This window comes from Oryctolagus cuniculus, chromosome 12 (assembly GCF_051225735.1).
Source record: "Oryctolagus cuniculus isolate XC-2025 breed Fujian yellow rabbit chromosome 12, ASM5122573v1, whole genome shotgun sequence".
Taxonomy (NCBI): Eukaryota; Metazoa; Chordata; class Mammalia; order Lagomorpha; family Leporidae; genus Oryctolagus; species Oryctolagus cuniculus.
In genome coordinates, this window is record NC_142878.1 from 84,307,959 (window position 1) to 84,317,985 (window position 10,027).

General features: G+C 39.2%; 1 pseudogene; it reads left to right on the plus strand.

The window, feature by feature from the left end:
- Positions 1-1,871: 1,871 nt before the first annotated feature.
- On the plus strand, positions 1,872-4,587 carry LOC103351219 (elongation factor 1-gamma pseudogene; annotated as a pseudogene).
- Positions 4,588-10,027: the final 5,440 nt, after the last annotated feature.

Below are 10,027 nucleotides of genomic sequence, written 5' to 3' on the forward strand. Positions count from 1 at the left end.
CATCTTCCACTCTTTTCCCAGGAATATTAGCAGGGAGCTGTGTCTGAAGTAGAAAAGCAGGGCCACAAGTATGGGATGCCGACATTCTAAGCAGTGGCTAAACCCACTGCACCACCACATTGGTCCGGTCTTACTTACTGTAGGCTTTTATAGCTATAAATTCCTCTCTGAGTTCTGTTTTTTTTCTGCAACCAATAAGTTTGGATATGCTGTTTTCACTTACAACTATCTCAAAGTACTTTCTGACTTTTCTTGTGTGTTTTTTTTTCCTCTGACAAATTAGTTACTTAGAACTATGTTGTTTACTTTCTACATATTTGTGAATTCTCAAAATTTTCTTTTTTTTTTTTTTTTTTTTTTTACTGATTGCTAGATTCATTGCACTGTGGCTGGATAACATATTTGTATGACTTCTATAATTTCAATCTATTGATACTAGTTTTGTGGTCTAATATATGGGCTACCCTAAAAAATGTTCCTTGTGCAACTAGAAAGGGTTTGTTCTGCTGTTCTTGGTTGGATTGATGTTCATTTTTTAACAAATCCATTTTTAATAAAGGTAACACTGCAATCTAACAGAGAAAGCCTAATCATTTCAATGGATGGTGATGGAACAACTAGATACTCAGATGGGAAAAGATGAACCTCTATCTCTCCCTTGCACTACACATGAAAGTTAATTCATAAGCTTAATGTAAAAGATAAAATCTTCAATCATATTGTAGGAAATTTGAGTCTGATACTGTGAGGAATCACGGGCTCCCACTGCACTTTGGGCCAGTGCCATCACTGCCATGCCCCAGCCAACTTAGCTACCTGAGCACCCCCTTCACATTTCTAGGATGGCACTCCCACAACTCCAGGCACACTAGAAGTAAGGCTCCTGCTTCCATCACTCTAAACCCTGCCCCTGACATCCTGAACCCTGCTACTGACATCCATGCATCCCATCTGGGACTGAAAAGAATACTCATGTCCTCACTACCAATGTCATCAATTATTGTGGGAGAAGATACAAGGAGACTATAATATAGTAATAAACTGGAAATAAAGTCAAAATAGCCTACCAACCCAATACTTGAAGACTCATCTTCAGGAAAAACCTTTTACTATGAAATTCACTAATTAAAAGTGATAGAAAGAACTAATCTATTAGATTCTCAAATGTCAATGTAGGGAGAGAGAAGTATATGGAAAAGTTGAGCACTGTGGTACCCCTAGAGGAACATAATGATGCATTAGTAACAAACTCAGAAGAAAAGACATTGATGAGATGCCTGCTAAAGAGTTCAACAGAATGATTATAAGGATGTTCAGAGAGATATAGGAGAATACAGGCAGACAGTTGAATGAAATCAGGAAAACAATGCATGATATGATTGAGAAATTCAGCCAAGAGGTAGAGATCATGAAAAAAAAAAAGCAAAGCAAAAATCTTGGACATGAAAAGCTCAATAGGCCAAATAAAAAGTATAGCGGAAAGCTTCAGCAACAAATTACATTAAGCAGAAGAAAGAATATTTGAACTTGATGACTTGTCTTTTGAAATATCCAAGTCTGACCTCCCCCTAAAAAGATAAGAAAGAATGAAGATAGCTTTGAGACTTTTGGGACAGCATTAAACAAAGTAATCTTTAAATTGTGGGTTTTCCCAAGGGCAAAGATGCAAGTAGAGGGTAAGAAATGCTATTTGGTGACATAAGAGCTGAAAACCTCCCCAATTTGGAGAAAGATGTGGACATACAAAAACAGGAGGCCCACAGAACTCTAAGTATACATGAGTAGAAAAGACCCTTACCACAGCATATTATGGTCACAGTATTAAGAAGTACAACATAAAGAGGTAACTAAAATTTTCAGGAGAGCCCTTTCTCTGCAGACTCAGCATGCCAGCTGGGATCCTGTACACATACTCTGAAACCCGGAGGATCTTTAAGGCCCTCATTGCGGCTCAGCACAGCAGGGCTCAGATCTGCATGCTTTATCTCCATCATCTCACTTATACTTCTACCAGACCAACTGAATTCCTGAATTTCTCTGCAAATTTCCTACTGGCAAGGCTCCATTATTTGAAGGTGATGATGGATTCTGTGTGTTTGAGAACACCATCACCCACTATGTGAGTGCTGAGGAGCTGCAGAGAAGGATGCCAGAGGCAGCAGCTCATGTGGTGCAGTGGGTGAGCTCTGCAGATAGTGACATAGTGCCCTTAGCCAGCACTCGGGTGTTCTCCACATTAGGCATCAGGCGTCACAACAAACAGGCCATTGTGAATGCAAAGGAGAAGATGAGGAAAATTCTGGGGCTGCTGGATGCTCACTTGGAGATGAGGACGTTTCTTCCGGGTAAGTGAGTGATGCTGGCTCACAGAACAATTGGTCTGTACTCTGGTTCTATAAACAGGTCTTGAAGTCTTCTTCCAAAAAAACTTTTCCCCATAGCAGTGACTAGATCCTCACCTGCATTAAGCAACCCCAGTTCTGGGAGCTGTATTGGGGAGGGTCAAATTGTGTGAGAAGATAATCCAGGCTGATGCTAAAATGTTTGAGAGAGCCAGCCTAAAAAGAACACCCCACAGAAAGAGAGGGGCTCATGGGATTAGAAGAAGAAGCCCAAGACTGAGTGGGAAGAGGAGGGAAAGACAGCTACCCCTGCCCTGGAGGAAGAGATGGCTGACTGTGGGCAGGCACTGCGTGCTGAGCCCAACGCGAAGAATACCTTGTGTATCCAGCTCCCTGCTCATGTGCCTGGGAAAGCAGTGGAGGATGGCCCAAGGGCTTGGGCCCCTGTACCCACGTGGGAGACCTGAAAGAAGCTGCTGGCTCCTGGCTTCAGTCTGGCCCATCTCCAGATGTTGTGGCCATTTGGGGAGTGAATCAGCAGAGGCAGGATCTCTCTCTGTCTCTCCTTCTCTCTGTAACTCTGCCTTTCAAATAAAATAAAAAATCTTTAAAAAGGAAAAGAAAAGGCTCAGGAGTCCATCAACAGGCAAATGGCTAAATGAATTGTGATATATTTGTACCTATAGCACAGCAATATGAAAAAGTATACTACTGATATAGCCAAAGGCTTGGACGAGTCTTTAACACATCATGCAAAAAAAAAAAAAAAAAAGCCTTACAAAGGTAGTGCAAAGTGCATTCCGTATGATTTCACTTCTAAGAAGCTCCAGAACAGGCATAATTATTCTATAGTGAAAAAAAAAAACAACTCAGCACAAGATTGCCTCTGGGAGTCACAGGGGGGACTTCCTGGGGTGTTGGCTGTTTTCTATTATCAGTATGAGTTTAGGTAACTTAAGTGTTTAGATTCACCAAAGCTCACAGAGGAGTACACTTAAGATGGATTATTCATTGCATGTTTTCTTTTTTCTTATTTATTTACTTATTTTTACTTATTTGAAAGGCAGAGAAATGGAAAGACAGAGGCAGTCAGACAGAAAGAGATTTTCCATCCACGGCTTCAGTGCAACAGCTGAGACCGGGCAGCTTAAAGCCAGGGGCAAGGAACTTAGTCCAGGTCTCCCATGTCTATGGCAGGCACCTGCATTCGTGAGCTACTACCTGCTGCCTCCTAGGATGTGAATTAGCAGGAAGCTAGAATAGGAAGTGTAGCTGGGACTCGCACCCAGGCACTCTGATATGGGCTGCAAGCATTCCAAGTGTTATGTTGACCACTGCACCAGATTACCACCCCTATAACTCTTATTTTTAACATAGAATTATGAAAAGTTTTGAAACCTGGTAGTGAAATGCATGCTGCAATTTACTTTGAAGTATATAAAAATTAGATGAATTGATGGCTAGAAGTATGGATGAGTAGAGACATGAGAGATAAAGCAGACAACAAAATGTTAACTGTGGAACCTAGCGAGTATATGAGTGTTCACAATACAATTGTTTCAACTTTTCTGTGTGGTTAAAAATGTTCATAATAGAATGTTAAAAGAAGCAAAGGTTTAATATAAGGAAATATAATCACAACTCTCTCAATTCTTATAAAGATCATCTCCATGATTTTAGTTGTTTAATCATGGTGTTTCTTGGCATAGTATGTGTATTTTGAATGAAATAAGCCTATTATTTCAGCTTTTAAAGCATTTTTTACTGTTGAGGATAAAGTGTCAGGATGTTTTACAAAGACAAAAGTTTTGTGCGACTAACATAACTATCAAGAATCTGACATTTTCCATCACTTGATTTTCTACGCTAATCTGAGAATGAGAACCATAAGGACATGCAGAAATACTTTCCAAAATCAAGTGTTGTAAGAGCAAAATCGGGAATCCATTTGCTGCCATCTCTCAAGTAGAAATATTCAACCTTCTGGCTTTTGAATGGGATATGCTCATTGATTCAGCAACTGACTGAATGATGAAAGCAGTTTTCAGTGGAAAATCTCTTCATAATTTCTATGTCCACAGTCAATCTAGAGCCATTTGTCAAAGCCACCAAAAACTTGCTGCCATTCCTGACATTCTGTGACTGTAAATTTGGATTTTCTAATATAGTGAACATAAAGAATAAAGAGAGAAATCGACTGGATACAGAACATGGTCTATGGCTCAAGTTATCTGTCAGATATTAATACAATCTTAGCCCAGTTCCCTAGAAAACAGAGCCTAAGGCAAAAGATTATCTGTTAACACTTTATTGGGACACATAATCCCAGGGAATTAAGAGGGAGGGAAAGGGGGAATTGATTAAGGGAAAGAGAGAGATCAAACAGAAGGGAGTGCATGACTGACATGGCCAAATTCCAAGCCTAATACAGTTAGGTGTTCATTCTCAGAGACACGACACCATTGAGACCTTATATGTTTAGTGCTTCAGAGTAACTCTGAAGTTAGGAGGTGGGCTTGTGAGGGGCTTGGAAATGGGAAAAAAGTTGACAAATGTATCTTCTTCCAGCATTTGAAGTCCATGGGAAGGGATGGCAGCTCTTCTGTATGTTGTATCATCCAGCCCTTCCATGCACCAATGTAGAGGCTAAGTCCCTTTGGGTTCGATACATAGGTGCAGAGTCTTCTGCCTCTCACCTCACAGCACATGGATGAAACCCTTAACAATGGACTTGGCAGTAGCATTTGGGCTGTATGGAGTGAGCCATGCAACAGCAGCTTGGGCTAGAAACTGAGTAGGTGACAGTAGACAGGGGATGTTCATGGTGGGTCTGTTATAAATACATGGATGATAGATTGTAAACAATACATATGTGATATAAAATGAATAGGAAATCATCACTAATGTTTGACTATTTTAAAATTTTTTGTAAAGTTTTTGATGAATAATTAAAGGTTTAACCACAAATTGACAATCATGTATGAAGAATAGCCTTTAAGAGGTATTCAGTGGTCAAAAATTGGAGATACAAAGCTATATACTGAAACACTATCAGCTTCATGTGGAAAAATTTGTTAAGTTTTAGAATTCATCCTATTGTAACATAATGCATTTTTCTATGATTTAGCTATATGTATTACCAAATTGTTTCAAAAGGAATTAAGCCATTAATAGTGACTAAATTATTTAAATGAAGCATGCAATCTTGTCACTACTCCATTCTAGAAAACCGGTGACCACTGGTCTCACTTTGATGTATTCCAAGGTTATTTTATTTATATTTATCCTCACTGCAATTCAGTGGGATTTTCCCTATCTGATAATTGAAGTCTTTCTCTAACTTTGTAAACTCTCAGACAACATCTCTTCCACACTGACTTTCTGCCATTCCATCTGTTCTTCATTTCTTGAAATATATTCACGAATATATGTGAGTACATGCATGGCAATCTGTAGCTGTGACTCCTACATTCTCTATCCTATTTTCCTTTTCCTGATCTCTCCATTCTGCAGTCTGGATAAGTTCCTCAGTATTATCTTTCTAGTCATTAATTCTCTTTTCAACTGTGTCAATCAGTCTGGTGTTTAATCATGGGTATTTCCCTTCCACAGCTAAATTTCATGTTCAAGGCTTCCAGTTGGCTCCTTAATAGTACCCTGTAACTTCTTTACTATTTTATGATGGTTATTGCTCCCTTTCTCTCTTTAAATATATTAAATATGCTTATTTTAAAATCTTTTCAGAGTGCAGGTGTTGTGGCCTATGGGTTATCACTGCTGGCTGCAATGTTGGCATACCTCAATATGTCCTATCTGCCCCACTTCCAATCCAGATTCCTGTAAGTAGCCTGGGAAAAGTAAAGGAAGATGGCTCAACTGTTTGAGCCCTTGCCAACCATGTGGGAGGCTTGGATAGAGTGCCTGGCTCCTGGCTTCAGCCTGGCCCAGCCATGGTCATTGCAGCTTTCTGGGGGAGTGAACCAGTGAATGGAAGATTTTCTCTCTCTCTCTCTCTCTCTCTCTCTCTCTCTGTGTGTGTGTGTGTGTGTGTAACTCTGACTTTCAAATAAATAAATAGAATAAAAAATATTTTTTTCAGAATCCTCTGTTCAATCTCTTTTTTTGAAATTTAATGGTTTTGGTCAGAGTCTTATTGCTCATACCTTGGTTTTCCTTGTGAGCTGTGATGTTTTGCACACAAGCTCATTCTGTGTGGGAGCTTTTTATGGCTCTTTGCACACAACCTTTTCTATCTAGATGTTTTTTGGTTACCTTCATCAGAGCTCCTGTTCTAGGGTCCATACTTCAGAAACAGGTCTTATGTTTTGGATCCCAGAGCGCTTGTACTGTGAAACTCTATCTTTAATTCACCAGGAATTCAGCTTGATACTATCAAACAGTTTAAACTTTTTTCTTGGCACCATTCACTGGGGAGCCTTACCCTAACCTGTTGACAGTGAGAGTTTAAACATGATCTATCCCCACATGTTGGCATGTTGGGTGACTTTATTTTTTTTAATTGTAAATCCTCACACAGTTTTTAAGTACTTAATTATATGAAAGACAGAGTTAGAGTTAGAATTAGAGAGAGAGAGAGAGAATCTTCTGTCCTATGGTTCATACCCCAAATACTTACAACAGCCAAAGCTAGGCTGAGCTGATGCCAGGAGATTGGAACTCCAACTGGGTCTCCCATGTGGGTGGTAGGGACCCAAGCACTTGGGCCATCTTCCACTGTTTTCCCAGGTACACTAGCATGGATCTGGATCAGAAGCAGAGCAGTTGAGACTTGAGCTGGCGCTCATCTGGGATGTTGGTATGGTAGGTGGTAGCTTAACCCACTGTGCCACAACACCAATCATAAAATGTTTCTTTTTTCTCTGACTTTTAAATTTTATTTAGCTTTAATGAACACTGAAATTTCTCTTCTTAGACATTTTATTCTCTAAGTTTCCATTTCCTTATCTATGAAATGGTAATAACCATGTAAATTCCCTATAAGATTATTAGGGGATTAAATGGGATAATTTATATCAATCATCCAACCTAAGAATAAAAGAAAGCTGCAAAAGGACTGATGGTGACTATTTCACATACTTAACTATAATTCTAAAAGTAGAACGAGAGGTATTGTGGGTTGAAGATTAATATGCAAACATCATATATTTTTGCTAAATATTTGTTTGTTTTTATTTGAAAGCCAGAGAAAGAGAGAAAGATCTTCCATCAACTGGCTCACTCCCCCAGATTTTTGCAACAGTTAGGGCTGAACTAGGTTGAAGCCAGGAGTCTGAAACTCAATTCAGGTATCCCATGTGGGTGGCAGGGATCCAGGCACTCCAATATGGATGTGTGGATCCCATGTGGGTTCTTTACCACTATACTAAACACCAACCCACATATATTCCTGCAGAAGAACAAGAATGCAACTAAAAATGATCGAAGGGAGGAAAAAAGAGAGAATATACAATAAGATAACTGACTGTTAGGTAGGTATCAGGAGTTAAATGATATCATTTAAATGGAAGAAGAGTTTAAGTAGATTAAGAGGGAAGTAATAGGAAGATAAAAAGTATTCATCTAACTACTGAAATAAAAATACAAACTTTCTGGAGTACTGAAATCAAATGTTTTGAAAAATACCTCAAATAGATAAACTCAGTAAATACAGCTTAATATATTTAATAATTACAAGTAAGAGGATATGACAGAATTAAGGCCACATAATCCATTCATATTAATACATAAGAATGGACTTCCTTGCCAATTAAAAGAAAAAGATTTTCAAATTTGCATACAAACTAAAACCAAAATGCTGTTTAAAAGATACACTCTTAAAATGAGGCTATTCAACAAAGTAAACACAAAGGGATGGACAAAGCCTTAACAGGCAATGCAAACAGTAAGATATCAGGAGCTGTACTCTTTTTTTTTTTTTTTTTTTTTTTTTTTTTGACAGGCAGAGTGGACAGTGAGAGAGAGAGACAGAGAGAAAGGTCTTCCTTTGCCGTTGGTTCACCCTCCAATGGCCGCCGCGGCCGGCGCACTGTGGCCGGCGCACCGCGCTGATCCGATGGCAGGAGCCAGGAGCCAGGTGCTTTTCCTGGTCTCCCATGGGGTGCAGGGCCCAAGCACCTGGGCCATCCTCCACTGCACTCCCTGGCCACAGCAGAGGGCTGGCCTGGAAGAGGGGCAACCGGGACAGAATCCGGCGCCCCGACCGGGACTAGAACCCGGTGTGCCGGCGCCGCTAGGCGGAGGATTAGCCTACTGAGCCACGGCGCCAGCCAGGAGCTGTACTCTTGATACTGAAGTAGACACTACAATGTTACAGCCACATTCCACAGTACAACCAGCTAGAGTATCTACTTTGTTATGACAAAATGTGTAGGAGTACAAGGAAAAATATACTTACAATTGAAGAATTTAAAATAGCACTTTGATTATGAGGTAGGTGAAGTGGATACAGAGAGGCAAGGACACAAAATATCTAAGCTGTGTAATCAATATCATAGATCTTTTGTATGTACATACACACATAAAGCCTTCAAAAGGTTCAGGGAACCAGTGTGGTGGCATGGCAGATAAAGCTACCGCACCACTGTTTTGTGTCTCAGCTGCTCCACTTCCAATCCAGCTCCTTGCTAATGGCCTGGGAAACCAGTAGCAGATGGCCTAAGAGATGGGACCCTTGCCACTGACATGGGAAACCTAAACATTAGATCCTCCCTTTGGCCTGGTCCAGCCCTGGCTACTGTGGCCATTTGGGAAATGATAGAAGATCTTTCTCTCTATCTCATTCTGTTGGTAACTCTGGCTTTCAAGTCAATCAATCAATTGTAAAAAGCAAAAGTTCATATAAAAAAGGTTCATCCATCACTTTAAGTTCTATTTCCATGAACTTTTTGAATCACTCTAACATACAATATTTACTCCAGTAACAAAGAATATGCTTTCTTCTCAAGTACATATGGAAATCTCACCCAAAGTTATTATATACTAGAGCACAAAGAGGTTTCCTAAAATAGACATATTACAAATGGCACTTACTGATGATAATGCAATTAAATCAGAAATAAAAAGTGAAATAAAGACCAAAGAATATTGCTCACTTACAAACTGAAAAACTCATCGATTACGGGAAAAAGATGCACAAAGAAACGATAGACATCTCATGAAATTATGACACTGAGAGTATTACATCTCAGAATAAAAGATACTTTGAAAGTAGTTGACATAGGAAAATCCACAGCCCTAGACATGTGTTCAATGTAAAGGTGAGAAAATGCAATAACTGCATTAAATTCTCAGCTCTAAAAGGCTAGAATTCAACAACAACAAAATAAACCAAGGGGAAGAACAAGGGAGAAAATCATAATGATGAAAACCATTCTTAATAACTGGAACAGAAAATAAGGTCAAATTCATAAATTAAAACTGTGGTTCTTATAAAAAAAATCAACCAAACAGAAAAGCAACAGGTAATCAAATCAAGAAAAAAGAAAGAAAATGCAAACATGTAAAATAAGAAATGGTATGATGATTTCACTGCTGATACAGAGGAAAATTTTAAAACATCATGAGAATACTTTGCATACTGCTGTGAAAGTAAACATGAAAAGCTGGAGGAAATGTATAATACATGAAGGTATTATGAGAAGTTCATGGAAAATGGAATTAAAAGA